The sequence below is a fragment of the Acipenser ruthenus genome, chromosome 13 (assembly GCF_902713425.1).
Source record: "Acipenser ruthenus chromosome 13, fAciRut3.2 maternal haplotype, whole genome shotgun sequence".
NCBI lineage: Eukaryota > Metazoa > Chordata > Actinopteri > Acipenseriformes > Acipenseridae > Acipenser > Acipenser ruthenus.
The window spans coordinates 1,973,120-1,989,793 of NC_081201.1; the positions used below are offsets into that span (position 1 = coordinate 1,973,120).

A 16,674-nucleotide genomic window follows, 5' to 3' on the forward strand; every position below is an offset into this window, starting at 1 on the left:
AAAACTCGACAGGATATTTCCATGTAAAAAAAAAAGGGGGGGTTTTAAAGTGGAGCACAGCTGAAAGAAGGGCAGATGGTGAGGGAGCATAGAGGCTTTTGAAAAAGATGACAGGGATACTGACAGACAATGAAAACAAACACCATTACCGAGGAACAGAGGAACTTCCGTGGTTTTCCAGCACAGCAGCTCACAATAAAGTGTGACAAAAGCTCATCATTAAGGAAACACCAAGCCTGCTCCCTCGGGTCTCAGTATAACTCTGTATAATTGAGCCTGGTGTTTATCATAAACCATTTCACCTGTTGCAGTAATTGGCCATTAGGAAGACTTTAAAAACCTATTCCTTCTCATTTGCATGACAACATTGTCTCAAGTCCCTTAGTGTTTTGTTGTCCATTTTTTTTTTCTTCACTTTTTTTCACTGATGAAGCCTGTTAATCCTTCTACTACGTTGTTTAAATTTTCTGGCTGTGTTGGAGGAATTAGGGTCCCACCTGACCTCCTGGACACCATAGAAAGCCAGTGTAAGGCTCAGGTGGGGGCCTATTGCCTGTAACACAGGAAGTGAACTTACTGTATAGTATTGCGGCAGGAAAAACTGTCTTTCCCTTCTTGTGAAGATTGCCGACACAGTTTTACAGACTTGTGAACATGCTATTTTGTTTATAGAAGTAATTATATATATATAAACCCTTAACTGTTTCCCCCTTTAAGCAGATGTTAATTAATTAGTACAGTCATGCACCCAGTAGAGTATTAGTAAAAATACTGGAAGTTTACTCGCTGGGCTAATTCCCAAGGGAGGAGACAAAACAAATGTGTACCATCCCTGCAACGTGCTTGTTCCAGACGCACATATCGAGTGCCACAGCTGGAGTTTACTCTGGAGATTCCAGGAATATATTTGGAAAGTGACTCACCACCGCCAATATCTCTAATCAGGTTTGCATTTGATGATCCCCACCGACCCAAAGCCTAGGGTCTAAAACAGCGGTCTGGTATTGATTGATTTTGAACATGTGAACCAAAAAAAAGGCAGTACATTCAAAGACATCAAGCAACGGGTTTTTTTTGTGCCAGTACTGTAGATTACAAGATACACCTTGTAACCAAGATATAATTACTGCACAATAATTGCACACCAGATTACTGTATGGGAATAGTATTATTCACAACATCAAAAATCATTTTAGAATGGAATTGAAAACTTGAGAGATGTCCCAGGCTTATTTTTTATAATAATAATAATAATAATAATAATAATAATAATAATAATAAGCAGGTGCCTATCAAAAGTCACACACACAAAGGTAGCTAATGATTTCTGGTAAGATGATGAATATCATAGACGTTGCATGTTCTTTTAGGTTCTGAAACCCCCACCCTCCCTCCTCTGAAACCCCCTCCTCTCTCCTCTGAAACCCCCTCCTCCCTCCTCTGAAACCCCCTCCTCCCACCTCTGAAACCCCCTCCTCTCTCCTCCCTCCTCTGAAACCCCCTCCTCTCTCCTCTGAAACCCCCTCCTCTCTCCTCTGAAACCCCCTCCTCCCTCCTCTGAAACCCCCTCCTCCCACCTCTGAAACCCCCTCCTCCCTCCTCTCTCCTCCCTCCTCTGAAACCCCCTCCTCCCTCCTCTCTCCTCCCTCCTCTGAAACCCCTCCTCCCTCCTCTCTCCTCCCTCCTCTGAAACCCCCTCCTCCCTCCTCTGAAACCCCCTCCTCCCTCCTCTCTCCTCCCTCATCTGAAACCCCTTCCTTCCTCCTCTGAAACCCCCTCCTCCCTCCTCTCTCCTCCCTCTGTCATGCTCCATGCTCCCTCCTCCCTCCCACATCATTTTCGCTGGCCTGAAGAGATCAGCCAATAAAGAACCGTTTCCAATTTTTCCGCGTTTTCATTGGTTAGATTAAATGCCAGTCATATTACCGCTACGTAATTGAATGGGGCATAGCTAATTAAACAGATTCAACTTTTGAGAGCTGAAAAAAGTAATAATAATTATTAAATTCCAAGACATATCTCGCTGTCTGGACGGAGTTCTCCAGCGCTACACAACATTCCGGAGTTTCCTGTTAATTAACTGGAATCACCACCCAGTCGTGTCGGAGCCCAGGGGAACAGCTGCCAACTGTTTGACCAGAACTCACATTTCGGGCTCCTGGTTCTCTGTCTGTGAGCGTTGAGATTAAAATAGAAGAAACAAAAGGAAATCCAAGAGCATGGCGAGGGAAGCCTGCCAAGACAGCGTGACTGGAAGTGAAATAAACGGAGTGATTAAGGCCTGGGGATTACTGACTTCACTTCCAGAGGCTGATGCGAGAGACACTGTTAGGAGCTGGGCAGGTGATTTCCACATGTCTCAGTGAGGACGTCACATCAGTGGATCAGTGGTGTTGTTAGGACCCCCCCTCACCCCCCCTGCTTTTACAGATACTCCATTTTCACTTTACAGGTACTAGATTATATCAACTTTATAAATAAGGCATTATAGGGCATCTTATAACCTGTTATAGCAACGTTTACAATTATTAATATTCTGCAGGGCGTACATTTGATCGAATTTACTGTGGGGATTTGTTTTGACCCCACATTCCCATGCTGACTTATTTAGTTATTCTTCTTTACAGATGACATTTAAAACTGTCCCTTTAGAGAAGGGGGGGGGGGGGTATATTTCAGACTTGTATTTATCAAAACCTTCACCTTGATTTGAGCACAGAGTTTTTTAATATATGCCCCTTGAGTGTTTGAACCTGTACCAGGCTGGACTTGGTCTTTGTCAGATATCTTGACATTATCAATATTTCATAAATGCAAGACCTTATTCAAATATGTTTCTCAACAAAACGAAATTAGTTCTACCAAAGCACTTCAGAAAAACAATGTGAAGAGCTTTGCAGCTGCATTGATTTTTTTGTATTTTTTTTTGTTCTAGAGCAGATTTAGAATTCAGAAAAATGTGCAAAGCTTTGATTCAAGGACTTTGTATTGAAATGCAAGCATATTCTCTCAGTACTGGTCTATTATAATGAATCCCACTTTATCCACTTCAAAGTTTTAAATGCATACGAATAGGGGTGCAGTAGATTGCAAAACACACTCAGTCCCACTTGTGCACCAAACCAGGGCTTGGTTTCCATTGCAACCAGGTTTCATTACCAAAGTAGTGGATTTTATACAAGCAGTTTCAACTGCGTGCAATAGCAACCAAATATTTATACTTAATGCAAGATGCAATGCAACTTTGCACCAGCCAAATTATTTCATATTAAAAATCACCAAGAACAAATAGAGTATGAACAGCCTACCCTCTAAAACCTGTTTTTTTCCAGTAATTTACTAATGTTCATAGTAAAGAGGCTGCATAGATGATACAAAGCGACTTTAGCTGATAATAGTACTTGTAATGACCAGAACCCTGCATTTCACAGACTGTTGTCTGTAAAGTGCTGCCCTTTCCAGAGTGTATTACTGTACCTACTTTCTGCTAAAATGTCATCTGGCTCCTTTTATTTAAATGTGTGCTGCAGGATAATGACAGAGAGCAGAAGAAACATTTCACCCTGATAGCCATGTAATTACTGTGTCTCTGTGTATTTATAGCACCAAATGGTGGAGAATTAGCAATGCTGTTGTATCTGTTTGTCTCTATGTGCATGAGAGCGACGGCACTGAAAGAAATTACAGGAAGCGCACAAAACAAAGTTAATACGCTGTGCAAGCCAATCTGGAGAACGAGCCTATAAACCTGTGCTTAATTACACTGATTCTAAAGCAGCTTTTCTGTTTTAAAAACTTTTCAGCTTAAAAAGAACATACCTTCGTCAAAAGATATACTGTATACCAAAGAAGGCTGCTCAAACAAGAAATAAAGTCACTGAAAATAGGAACGATAACTTGGAAAATCAACGCCCTTGATGTATTAGCCAGTACACACTGACACACTGCTTATCCATTCTGTTATCTATGTTGGTGCTACTGTATCGGACCAGTGCATTGTGCCATATTTGTAAAAAAATAAAAGTGTGCTAGATCTGCCAGGGTTTCTAATGGGATTCCAATGGGATTTTTTTTAACTTTTTCATAAGAGTGGGAGGCTGGAACACTTTAAAATATCCGTGTCAGCTTAGACTATATTGTGCATTTATTTGTTTGGCATTTAAATGTTTTACGGTGTTTATATGTCCTATCAAGCTTCTGCTAAACAGGGCTTTCTGGGAAATCAGTTAAATGTGTGAAATGCCTGAAAAATAATGACATCATAATTACAGTTCATCCAAATTCTTGACAGCACTGCAATAGTTATTGGTTTAGTGTTCGATGTTATTTCCTAGCCAGAAGGTATTAATGTAATAAAAAATGCGCACCCCCAGGTACAACAGTGTGTGTTTTTCGGGTCCCCATTTCAAATATAGGGACCCTTATGCGCTGTTCGTGTCCGTCCGTCTCATGGTCTGATTGTGGCAGTTGTATGTGTGACATGTTATACAAATGTATTGTGGTTTGTTCTTTTTTTCTGCTGTGTGCTGTACAGTGCTTTGCGATACTTTTGTATAAAAAGCGCTATATAAATGCAATAAATAAATAAATAAAGGATGATAGGAATGTAACTTGGAATTGGTGACCGTTTCACATTTCGGAATACATTATCATATTATGAAAAGGGCATCAAATAGCCCTGTACAGGATTAGGACAGATCCTATAACATCTAGATTTCTTATAAGGTAGGTAGCACGTGAACGCATCTGCCCTCTAGCCTCATGCATTCCCATGAACTCGTATACGTTTTTTTTTTTTTATGTCTTGCACTAGAGAATTAATTTGCAAGTGTGATTTATATGATTTTAATGGAAGCCAGCACTGAAAAATGAAAGAGGAGTTTAATTTCCTGGTAAGCCTTGGCTGAAGCAGATTGAAGAATTCTATATAATAAACTACTGAGAGAACATCAAGTGGGCTCAAGAACTGAGAATGGGAATTTCAAATGGAAAGGTTGGGGCTACCCTGATAAAAGTATACTAAAGCACAGTGAAAGCATGTTAAGCACAGGTAAGCATGGGAAAGCCCTGTGAGGTATGGTGAAGCATATTTTCTTTTTTTTAAAACATGGCAAACCATGGGAAACTATTGTAAATGCACAGTATAATCATGGGAAAAGCATGGAAAAACAGCTCAATTACTGTGTAAATGTAGCATGGCAAACATTTATATGGGTAATATATGGTCTGCACTTATGGGGGCTGGGTCAGTATTAAGGGTTAGTTGGGTAGGTAGCCAGGCAGACAGGCAGACACTCACCTGGGGAGGTGTTCTCCACATGCAATATGCCAGCGGTACACATCTTGAGCTGTTGGCAAATAAGTGTAGCCACAGGTTAGAAATATTAGGCAGTTTAAACACTTCACTTTAACCATATGTACTTGGCTATGTGGCTGTTTCTCATTATAGATTCCCTGACTGCATTTGTGCATTTAAACTTGTACTGGTTATTCATTATCACACATAACATGTTTGGTTCCTAAGGACAGGGGGTGCACATTGCCTTCAGTGACAATGGCAGCCAGAGGGGGAGAGTGAAGTAGGAAAGAGATTTCCATCTAATTATAAGTGAAGGGAATTCTGACACAGTAAGACCTGCCAGGTCTCCATTGTTACTGTCAGACAGGATAATCCCATTGAAAAAGCATTACACATTTAAACACAATCTCTTCCACTTGATTATGTACAAAAGCCATCCTGCAACATTCCCAGCATTAAAAAGAGCTCTCTGTCCCTGCGCTCGCACCATTAGAAAGGTTTACATAGTAAAAGCATAGCAAAACGTAATAAAGCACAGTGAAAGCATGGTAAAGACCAGCGAGGTGTGGTAAAGCATCGAAAATAAACACAGGGAAAGGGAGAGCAAGGTTACATATTGCAAAATGAAGATTTTACAACCCATACAACTGTAACTTTGTCTCCTAATCATTCCTAATAAAGTGTTATATACAGCATTGCTGGCTTATACACACTGATGCGAGAGTGTCTCTTCCATATAATGTACCCCATTGGACTGGGCAAGTGGAAAAGCATTGCCCTAGACCTTACACTTATTAAAAAGTCAGATATGGGACTACTCCAGCCATCCAGTGACGGCAGAACAAATTCAATTTAGCGTCATCAAAACGAGGGTGCTAACAAGAACGGACATATACCTGACTTTAACAACAACACTTTTAAAACGGACTAAAAATTAAATGTTTAATTGGAAAATTGAAACTAAGAAAACGTATTGGTAGTGTCATTGTAGAAAAAAAAAACTACAATTTTCATCTCTGAAATGTATGTAAATTTAAGGTTTTGCAGGGCAATATCTACACACACACACACACACACACACACACACATATATTATTAACTTTTTAAAATATCTACACACACACACACATATATTATTGCAATGCCAAACTGACTGTAATAGTAATGTTTTTTTTATATACAAACAAAATGGTTTAATGAGTACACAAATATGCATGAATTTGTAAACATTGTGTTGTAAAGTATGTTTCTCGGCTTGTTTATCTCTGTGCTAAAGGTACAAAAACATTGATGCTTCAGGTATGTCGATGTGTCTTTTTTTGCCCAACTCACCTTCGGGAAAAGGAGCGCCCCGAACTTCCTGTGACCATATAAGGAACAAGCCGAGGGCAAACACGTGAAAAAAAAAAGAAAACCGTGAATCAATCGATGAGAAAATAAAACAGTTGCGCGCTGTTGCTGCGAAGTCTCGAATGGTCCAGAAGGACTCTACTCGCATCACTTTGGCAACGACAAGAAGACATTCACGTCATTCAGCGCCCGCATCTCCTTGGCTTAGTAATATTTTTGGAAGGTGTCTGAGAAATAACTGAAGTACACGCTTAACAGGTGGGGCTTCTGTTTTACTTAATTACTGTACAAAATGAGATGCCTACAAGCTGTGATTGAACAAGTTTAGTTATTTAAAAAAAAAAAAAAAAGTTAATATCTTGCTAAAAGCATATTATATGTTTGTTGGAAACGTTATTTTTTGTTTGTTTTTTAATAAACTGTTGATTGCAATACTAAAGCATTAGCCAAAAGCTAAGCGTGATGCGTGATGAGAGTTAATGACTGTGTGGTAGGGGTAGATAACAAAAAAAAAAACCGAATAGAAATACCTGGGGATATATCTTTGCAATGTCGGCTGCATAGTTTGACATGGGAATTGTTTAAATAAAAACGCCTGTTGAATGCACCAGTGTTATGTGCTTTGTGCAAAACCAGTGGCTGCTTTAGTAATTGCATTATATGAAGGAATGCGTTTTAATAAATGTGCATGGTTTTTAAGTAACACACATTTCAATTGTTTGCTGGCTGTTGCACATTGCTGTAGGTGGATGTTGGCGACGTAATGCATCTGTAATAGCAGCATAGTTATAATACATGACGTGCAGCTTTGTTTATTCTCCATGGACAATAAAATGACTTGCACCATATTAGGGTAAGTTTGCAGGTTTGACCATAACTAAATCAGGTATTGCCTGTTACGTTCCCTGCTCGCATACACAGAACCGTGTTATGGGGTGTATGACTCCAATTTATTCAGATTGAAGTTGTTTTCAGAAACTGTCTGTGTTAGCTAAAATTGAAAAAAACAAACCTGGGGGGGGGGGGGTGAGAGATAGAAATGACCCACTTGAAATGTCTTTTTTTCCCCCGGAGTCTGGGGCGTGGGGTCAGCCTGCATTTAGAATACCGTACTTCATTGACCATGACCGACCACTCGCTGGTTACTGAGAACGGATCCTGTTTGCTGCAGAGGAGGGGGTACTCGGTAAAAGCGAGTGCGCAGTGTTGGTGGAAACGTCTACTGATCTTTAAGTTTCAAATATTATTTTCGGAGCTGGTGAAAGGTGTTGGAATTGGCATTCACAGGTGTTATGCGAAATAGGGTCCCTGACAGTATTTGGCAACTAAGGTGCCAAATACGGTCTCGAACAGAATTGTGCCCCATTGCAAATTACATTACAACGAAAGTCACATTGTACAGTTTGTCTTATAACCTTATTTATTCATACTTGCCAACATTTATAAACTGTTCAGCGGGACGCTTGTCCCGAGGGGATGGTCTTGCGCATCAAACACTCATTATCATAGCATAGACGTATTTGTAGAGACTGTAATCACAACCACCAAAACGTACTTAAATATTTTAGGGCAGACAAAAAGTAATATTAATATATGCATATGTTTTGCGACTGATAATTACTGGGATAATCTTCCAACGATTTAAAAACTGCTGCATTCACTATACGCACACACTTTTCTGCTTGGGGAGTTGGGGGATGAACCCGATTACGCTGTGTTTGCCCATCCTACTAACCTTCCAATATGAACTTGGCTGTGTATCTCCTTAAACTTATTTGAAGAGGTCTACTAGCATAACCATTTGGGTATTTTCGGTCCGATAAATAAAAGAACACATCTTCCATAGAAAGTCGTTCTTTTATCGACTTCTACGTCATTTACAATCCCCAGGCTAAACCATGAAACGAGACCGTTTTTTGCAGTCGAGATTCAAAGATGGCATTCAACATAAACTAGGCATGCGCACACGAATTCGCATGCGCAGTGAGGCGCGCTGATTACAAAACAAGGCTCTTTTCTGCCTATTTATTATTATTATTTATTTATTATTATAATTGTTACAAGATATCACATTGTTTTTACATACAGTTACCCATTTATACAGTTGGGTTTTTATTGGAGCAATCTAGGTAAAGTACCTTGCTCAGGGGTACAACAGCAGTGTCCCCGCCAGGGATTGAACCCACAACCCTCCGGTCAAGAGTCCAGAGCCCTAACCACTATTCCACACTGCTGCCCTGAGAAGTTCTTAAATTCACCTGCAGAGGCAGGGCAGGACCATGAGGGAGATCAGTTCAGCCCAATGCACCCCTCTTAGCAGGCCATGCCTCTATATTGAAGAAGTAGCTGAGACCACCAAACTCATTTCACTTGTGATCTAGTCAGATTTGATCAACATGCACCCGCCTTGGTTGCATAATCCCTGTATTTCTAGTGGTGCCCACCACATAGCCGTGGATAGCTAGCATGTTAATGAAATCCAGGGCCCCAGTGCTGTAAAGTCAGGGGTGGAAATAGGGCTCCCATTGCATAGCAGTTTGATTAATTCCTGGTTTTCCTATGACTTTAATAACACACCCCTGAGCTTGTTACTTATGCACTGTAGCTAATCAAGCTCGTATTAAAGCCTGGAATGGGTGACACTGCTATGCAATGGGAGACTTATTTCCATCCCTGAAAATGTTCTCTAACAATCTAGTTGGGTATACAGTAGGTTGATCAAATCATTCCCATAGGCACCTATCAATATATCGTTTTTTAATTTTTTTATTTAGTAGACTGTGCATGTCTGGATTGGAAGTATTGTATACTTCCAGCACAAAGCTGCCTTCTGAAGTCACAGTGGACTGCAGGTTACAGCTCCAGTATTACAGGTTACAGCTCCAGTATTATTCATGCCAATTGATGTCACCTCTTTAAGATTACTCGCATCCTCTTTTGATATGCTGAGAATTTTAAACAGTCCGCTGCAGCCCTGGCTTCTGCCTCTGACCTGTTTGCTGTTCCGAGATTCAGTTTTACGAAGCAGCTCGTTATAAAGCAGGGATGTGTGATGGAGCCGAGTCATCTCCAATCTAGTCCATTCTAGAATATAAAGAACTTGAAACTGGCAATTGGGTGTTGGACAACTGTGGACCACCAGGACAGCCTGCAAGGTGTGCTGGGATATTTCCTGAAGTTGTGTTGGGGGAACGCACCAGTAATTAGTGCAGTCTTGAATACAGCAGCACCTGCCCACCGAGAGCCTGCTAGCAAAGTCTGTGAAATACGCTGTCTTCAAACTGGTCTAAAACAGGGAGATGCAACTTCTATATATCATGGAAATCTTTTCAGCCACACTTTCAGCAACATCTCTGGTCTGATTATTCTACAGTGTATCCACACAAAACTCTGCATTTAACAGAGAGTGTTTGATTTCGAGCATACATTTGATTCAGAATGCAAGCTCTCATCGACAGCACCAGGTGCAGTTGCCTTTGTTTTGCTTAGCTTTTATTTTATTTTATTTTTTAGCTATGCGCCGTTCTTTAATCTAATCAGCTGCGGCACGTTTCCTTTTCCTTTTTATCTGTCCCTAACTTGTTCCTCCCTCACTTTGATTTCCCAGCAGCTAGTGCTGTTTGAACCCAGCACAGCAGGTGAGTATTTCCTCAGAATGGTCCTCTGGGAAGCCATTTCAGCAGGAGGCTGTTGGGGGACCTGTGGCAAAAATAACATGAACAATAAGTGTCTCTTGTCCTGATGGCAATAATATTAGACCTATGGTTTAGGGACACTGAAATGTCCTCTCAGTTGATTCGTTCTGGCTTCTCATGAAGTGGCTCATCTGCCTGGTGCTCATGCCTCACGTTTAGCAGCAGTTTGTATTGTGTTGGATGAGATTCTTGGTGTATGTCTGCCAGTGAGCTGTGCAGTGGAAGAGTACTTAAACTGGCAACTAACAGCATGTTCCATCTTTTACTGTGCGAGAGGCACCACCAAGGATTACCACCAAGAGTTACAGAGGAAAGCTTCTCACAGTCTTTATTACCTTACCTACACAGCGATTCACCTCTCTGTCTGTAGCCTCAGAGCAACGTGTCCAAGTGATTTTATAACCATCCTGTAGATCTTTTCATTTATTTAATTTTCTTGCAAACTTTCCAAAGCCCTTTGTGCTGATTTCCACTTGCTGTGTCTCCTTTGAGTCAGGCTATTATTACCCCACGGGAGGATGCATCTCTCTGGGTGCAGTATTTCACCCTTACATTTTTACATGTGCCTCACCGCCTGTCGAATTGTGATGAAACTTGGTGAGGACATTCCTTAGCACAAGTTATTGACGGTTTCCAAATCCTTGAAGTATGACGCATATGAAGTATGACTCACATGAAGTATGAGTATAAGATATTTATACAGTCCATTTGTACATGTGCGTACCGTGGGTGTAAGTCACGTGATGTCATGTTTCATGATACTGACACGAGTTCTAATTGTGTTCTGACAGCAGTGGTGGGGGTGTGCATGGTTTTGATGTGCTTGTTATTCACTGGGACTCTAAAAACACCGTTCACATGCGGTAACTCGATCTTGTAAAACAGTACGTGATGTCAGCAGCAGCCACATATAGTAATTCTAGAACCATCTGGCAAAGTGTTGATTGAATCATTCCACCCAAACTAAAAGCTGTTTATTATAATTTGGAAAAGTATCATTTGAAACAAGCAAATCAGCTGAACACGGGTGTACCAATTGCCCCAGTCTTCAGTTACAGGTTAATTTAAACGCACTTCAAACCATTTCTGGCTGGTTTTACTGTCACAAAACTGAAATGCCCTTTGATTTAATATGGCCATACGTTCAAGACTATTCATCAAAGCTTTGTGACACTCGCCAAAGCCGTAGAAATGCCAACAGAAGCATGCAAAGACGTTCATTAACAGAGCACTTTTTTAGTGCAGTAATAAACCCACAACCTCACTGTTTCTTCCTAGTGCCATCTGTGTTCTCAATGCAGGCAAAGCAGTATCTGATAGAAAACCTCACAATACAAATAACTAGCTCAGCCTGTCTGCTCGCTGCTTGGTAGGTATTGTATTACTCTTCGACTTCTGCCTTGCAACAAAAAAAGAATTCCAGCTATATAATCAACTGCTTCTAGACTTTTCGTGTTTTTTGTTGTTTTTTTTTTTTAACTGAAATGCAATGCACTTTGCAATAACTTTGTTTCAGTACTCCCTCGCCTATTTCCACAATTTAAAAAATATATATACTGATGCACAAAAGAAACGCAATACACCGGTCTAATGGAATTAATCAAATATTTTAAACATATATAACAAACAAAATCACAGAAAATGTGAACAAAAATACAGATCAAAGAATCATAAGTTTTCAGGATGAAACGTGACACACTGTTAAAATTAAAACGTTACTAAGGTAGCATCGGGTATGACCGGAACAGCTGTTGCCTCAAGGACTTCGTCAGTGTATCGCTGAGCTGTGGGATGTTCCACTCTTCGTGTGAAGCTGCAGCCAGCTGGTGAAGGTTGGCTGGTCACAGTTGTCTCCTGTGGATGACGCTGGTGATTTGGTCCCACAGATGTTCTATTGGACTCAGGTCAGGAGAAAAAGCTGGCCACGGCAAGACCTCGACATTGTTTTCTTGAAGTTGTGCAATTGTAATCCTAGCACTGTGTGGTCTTGCATTGTCCTGCTGGAAAATCCACACTTGTGGACTGGCTTGCAGAAACGGAGAAACTGTTGCCTCAAGGACTTCATTCGTGTATCGCTGAGCAGTAAGGTTGCCCTCAATCTGCACCAAAGGCATTCTTGTGTCAAAGGAGATTCCTCCCCACATCATCACACTTCCACCACCCCACCGGTTGGCTTGAACAATGCAACAGTCAGCATAACGCACACCACAACGTCTCCACACACAAGGGCAAAACGGCATTCAGCAGTGAATAAAACACTCCACCACTCTCTGTGCGGCCACCTCCGATGTTCTCTGGCCCACAGAAGACGGCACTTTTGTCTCTCAGCTGTCAACATGTTACCCCTGAAGGCCCTCTGAGCATGCAAATCATTTTCATGCAGACGGCGAGCTACACTCGTGCTGTAGCCACTGCAGTCTGAAAACGATTCCGCAGAAGGATCAGTCAGATGTGACGGTCCTGAGTCGGTGTGGTGACCCTCTACCTTCCAGGACGTGGCCTGTCCCTCACAGAGCTGGTTTCCTGGTTTCTCTGGACTAGTTTGCTGATTGTTGAAGCAAAACATCTCATTCTCTGAGCAACTTCACTCACAGACAGGCCGCCTTCAATCATGCCGATAGCAACCAGGCGATCTTCATTACTTTCGCTGTTCTTGCGTTAATTAAAATCATGTCTTTTCGAATGGCTATTTATACAGTTTATTAATCAACTCATTTTGGCAATTTTAACTCAACTCAAAAAACAAACACTGAGCACCTGGCATTTTTATGAAATCGCATTACTTGAGCTCAGTATTTTGTTATCCCAAGGAACAATACTACTCAAACAATCAACAAACCTATCTGCTCACTATTTAAAATGTAAATAGCATTATGTATGTGTCCAATGAGCTATTGATGTAAAACTTAGACTGAGTTTTCTTTGTGCATCAGGTATATATAATTACACTGCCTGTCATGTTGGAGATTAGGAATTAGGGGTTGAATTGGCAGGAACAATGATGTACAAACACAGCCTTCGTCATGTTTGATATTGAGACAGTGGTGTGAGAGGCAGCAGCATTGATGAGCCTGATAAAGATGTTTATTCACAGTAACTGTCTGTGATATGAATACTGTGTGACTCTGCAAACAGCTGTGTCTAAGATGCAACAGTATGTTTCTACTAGTAATATTTACTGAAGTGTTGCCATGGTTACCTTGGCGACTGGGGCAAACAATGTCTCAAATAATTATATATGGTAATACCCACTTAAGTGGAATTTAATAAAGTTGTGCAGATATTAAAATCCTGGGCTGTCGTATTTCCATTAAGGAGGGCTTTGTTTTTGGGGGGGCCTCATCTGTAGGGAAAGGCTGATGCTACGATGCGAAAACAAAACAATATCTTTTAATATTGTTTGGGAGCAGAAAGATATCAGAGAAATTAATAATAAAAAATATATCAGCCATGAATGTTGCAGTTGTAACCAGTTTTAGCAGTGTAGTTATAAACACCAACTTCCTTTGTCAAGAGACGGGTGGAAACAAGTTCAGGCTTAGACATTCCAGCTCAAGTGGACCAAAAATGATTGGCATTCAAGGATAGATTCACCACAGACAGGACAGATGCTCACTCAGCCCCTGTGTAAAAGGGGACGATGGTCACATGACTGAACGACAGGTAAACCGTGCCCCTCTGGTTAGAACCAGATCACCATGGGGACCTCAGGCAAGCAGTCTCATAGGGCTCGTTACCACCAGGTGGCACTGCAGCTGATGAGTGTTAAAGACAGACTCTTATCAACTGGTCCAGAACGTCAACTGTGCTCCATGCTACTGTGTGTGTTTCTAAAGCATGGGCACATGTTGCCTGACAACTGTTCAGTCTGGTATTTGATTATTTCCTCTTAAGAAAAAAAAGACAACAGGGATAATGTTTCTAATTAATTTTCAATGCTAGAGAAACAAGATTATTAACTGAAGCTAAAACCAATTATACAAATCCAGCTGTCCTTTAGGAAAGAGAGACAACGGTTGCTTTACTTAAGGATTTAGTGTTTGTTGAAATTAATGTTTAAAGACTTAAATATATATTTTATTGCCAATAGAAAGCAAATCACTGCCCCCCTTTCACTGGGCTGAATATAGAACACCTGCTTCCTGTTAATTCATCACATCCTGTGCTGTAGGTCACACAGTCTGGTTGCTGTTGAAACAAAATGGCAGCATACAGTCCTACTGCCTCTCCGTTGCATTTCTTTTTGCTCTTTGTGTAGCTTTAGGTTGTCATATGATATGTTGACGTGGGTATGGTGCATTGAGATCTGACTTGTACAGAACCCTCTTTCACCCAACATTTAATTTCTTCAGAGAAGTGTGGATACAAGAGGCTTCACTGTACATTATTTGTTTATTTAGCAGATGCCTTTATCCAAGGCGATTTACAGAGACTAGGGTGTGTGAACTATGCATCAGCTGCAGAGTCACTTACAATTACGTCTCACCCGAAAGACGGAGCATGAGGAGGTTAAGTGACTTGCTCAGGGTCACACAGGGCCTCCTGGTTACAAGCCTGTTTCTTTAACCACTAACCATTGAAATAAATAAATAAATTAACCGCACGTGAGGGTTGATATGAAGTGTTTTTCACAATAAATCCGCCTGCACCTGTAGCAGCGCTGCGATGGAGTAGTCTTGTTTTTTTAATTGCTCTCGTTCTGAGTAAGGCCACTCTGGTAATCCATAAGGGGCGAGTGTTCATGAAACGTAATGCTCATTTATTTGGTAGGATGACTTTTTTGTGAGGAGAGCTGTTTTAGTATTATTGTGTAGGGGTTTATCTGCTTAGAATGTGCTCCTGAACTAAAGGTCAAGGCTCATGTGGGATTGAAGAAGCAGTGCTATCAGGTGATCTGTCTGTCTCTCTCCAGCTCACAGCAACAGCAGCAGCATTGCTTTCATTTCTTTCTTTGTTTTTTTGATGATATTGTAGCATGGCAAGTTTACTGTGGGGTACCATGGTAAAGGCAGATAACAAAGAGCAGTAAAGCAAAAGTGTGCATGGAGTTCAGAAACGTAAAAAACTATGAAAAATGCATATGCAAGCAAAAGAGCAAATGCACAACACAAGGTTGCATGCAAAATCTGTATTAGTGAGTCAGTAGTGTAGTAAACTAGGGCAACCCAGTAAGCTGCAAAATGACATGCGCATCTTCATAAACACTAGTGGGTTAACATTAGAATGTACCTTGATGTTGAACTGTGCAGTGGGTGGCATTAGAACATTCTCTAGAATATCTCCCTATTCTCTGACCGGCATAGTTTTTAGCATGCTTCATCTGAGGATTTCACACTAAGGGGGCTTGTATTTTGCTGCCAGTGAAGCTTTCGGCTGTTTTACATTTTTTGTTTCGAGAATTTTTTTCCACTTCTTCTATTATTGCTACTCCTGTTCTGTAATGAGACTGACCTCTGGCAGTGCCCAGATTAAATCAAATCAGCAGTCTTGAAAGAATCTAATTCGTACTGTGTGGAAATGCAATTTTAATAGTTTCATAGGCAGGGTAACACTGATACAAAACCAAGAATGCCAGCAGTGGACAGCATATTGTGGAATATTATAAAGTATTATGACAAGAGTCAGCGCTTTCATATTTTTAGAAACATTTCTACTAGAAGACACTGAGAAGGACTTTTTTTTTAACTAGCATGAGATACTGGTCTATGTTGTTTATGATGGAACACAAACACCACACTGGGATGAAAATAAAAAATATTAGTTCTTTAATATTAGTTCTTTATCGATCTGATTTATTTATTTTTTTGTCTGTGTGCATTCTGCGTGGCAGGGAGGCAACAGTAAAACCTGGAAAGAGGTATTTATTCATAACTCCTAATTGTAAATGCATCCTCCATGTATGCGAGGTAATGTTGACTGACCCCTGCAGATCAGTGGTTTACAGCCTGGTCACAGCGACACAACCCGATACACTATAAACAAAATATAAAAGACAGCATTTTAGTATTTCATTTAAAAAGAAAAAAAAAAGTATAGCTGGCCTTTTTGCACAGAGACATATAATCAAAATGGTTTAGAGTGAAAAGGTACCGACCACAAAGCTGTGTCCCCTGAATTGGCAGTCGCTATGACATGTTAATTTGTGTTTTTTTTTTTTTCCTGAATTGCTCTCCAAAGCACACAGCGTAGTAAAGTGGTCCCTAACTGCGTTCGTGAAATGTTCCTGTAAATACAATGCTGTTCAAATGCTAATCGGGTTATTATACTCCATAAGCAACATATTATTATTTTTTTTGTGCATTAGTACTCTGTTCATTGGAAGTGGAAATG

At 40.6% G+C, this 16,674-nt stretch overlaps 1 protein-coding gene across 1 annotated transcript in view; it reads left to right on the top strand.

Annotated features, from left to right (window-relative positions):
* The first annotated feature begins 6,709 nt into the window (after positions 1-6,709).
* Positions 6,710-16,674, top strand: part of LOC117417942 (BAI1-associated protein 3) — a 40,167-nt gene continuing 30,202 nt past the window's right edge. The window contains exon 1 of the mRNA XM_034030366.3: positions 6,710-6,907. The gene's annotated coding sequence lies outside the window, so the exon portion shown is untranslated. The remainder of the gene's footprint in view (positions 6,908-16,674) is intronic.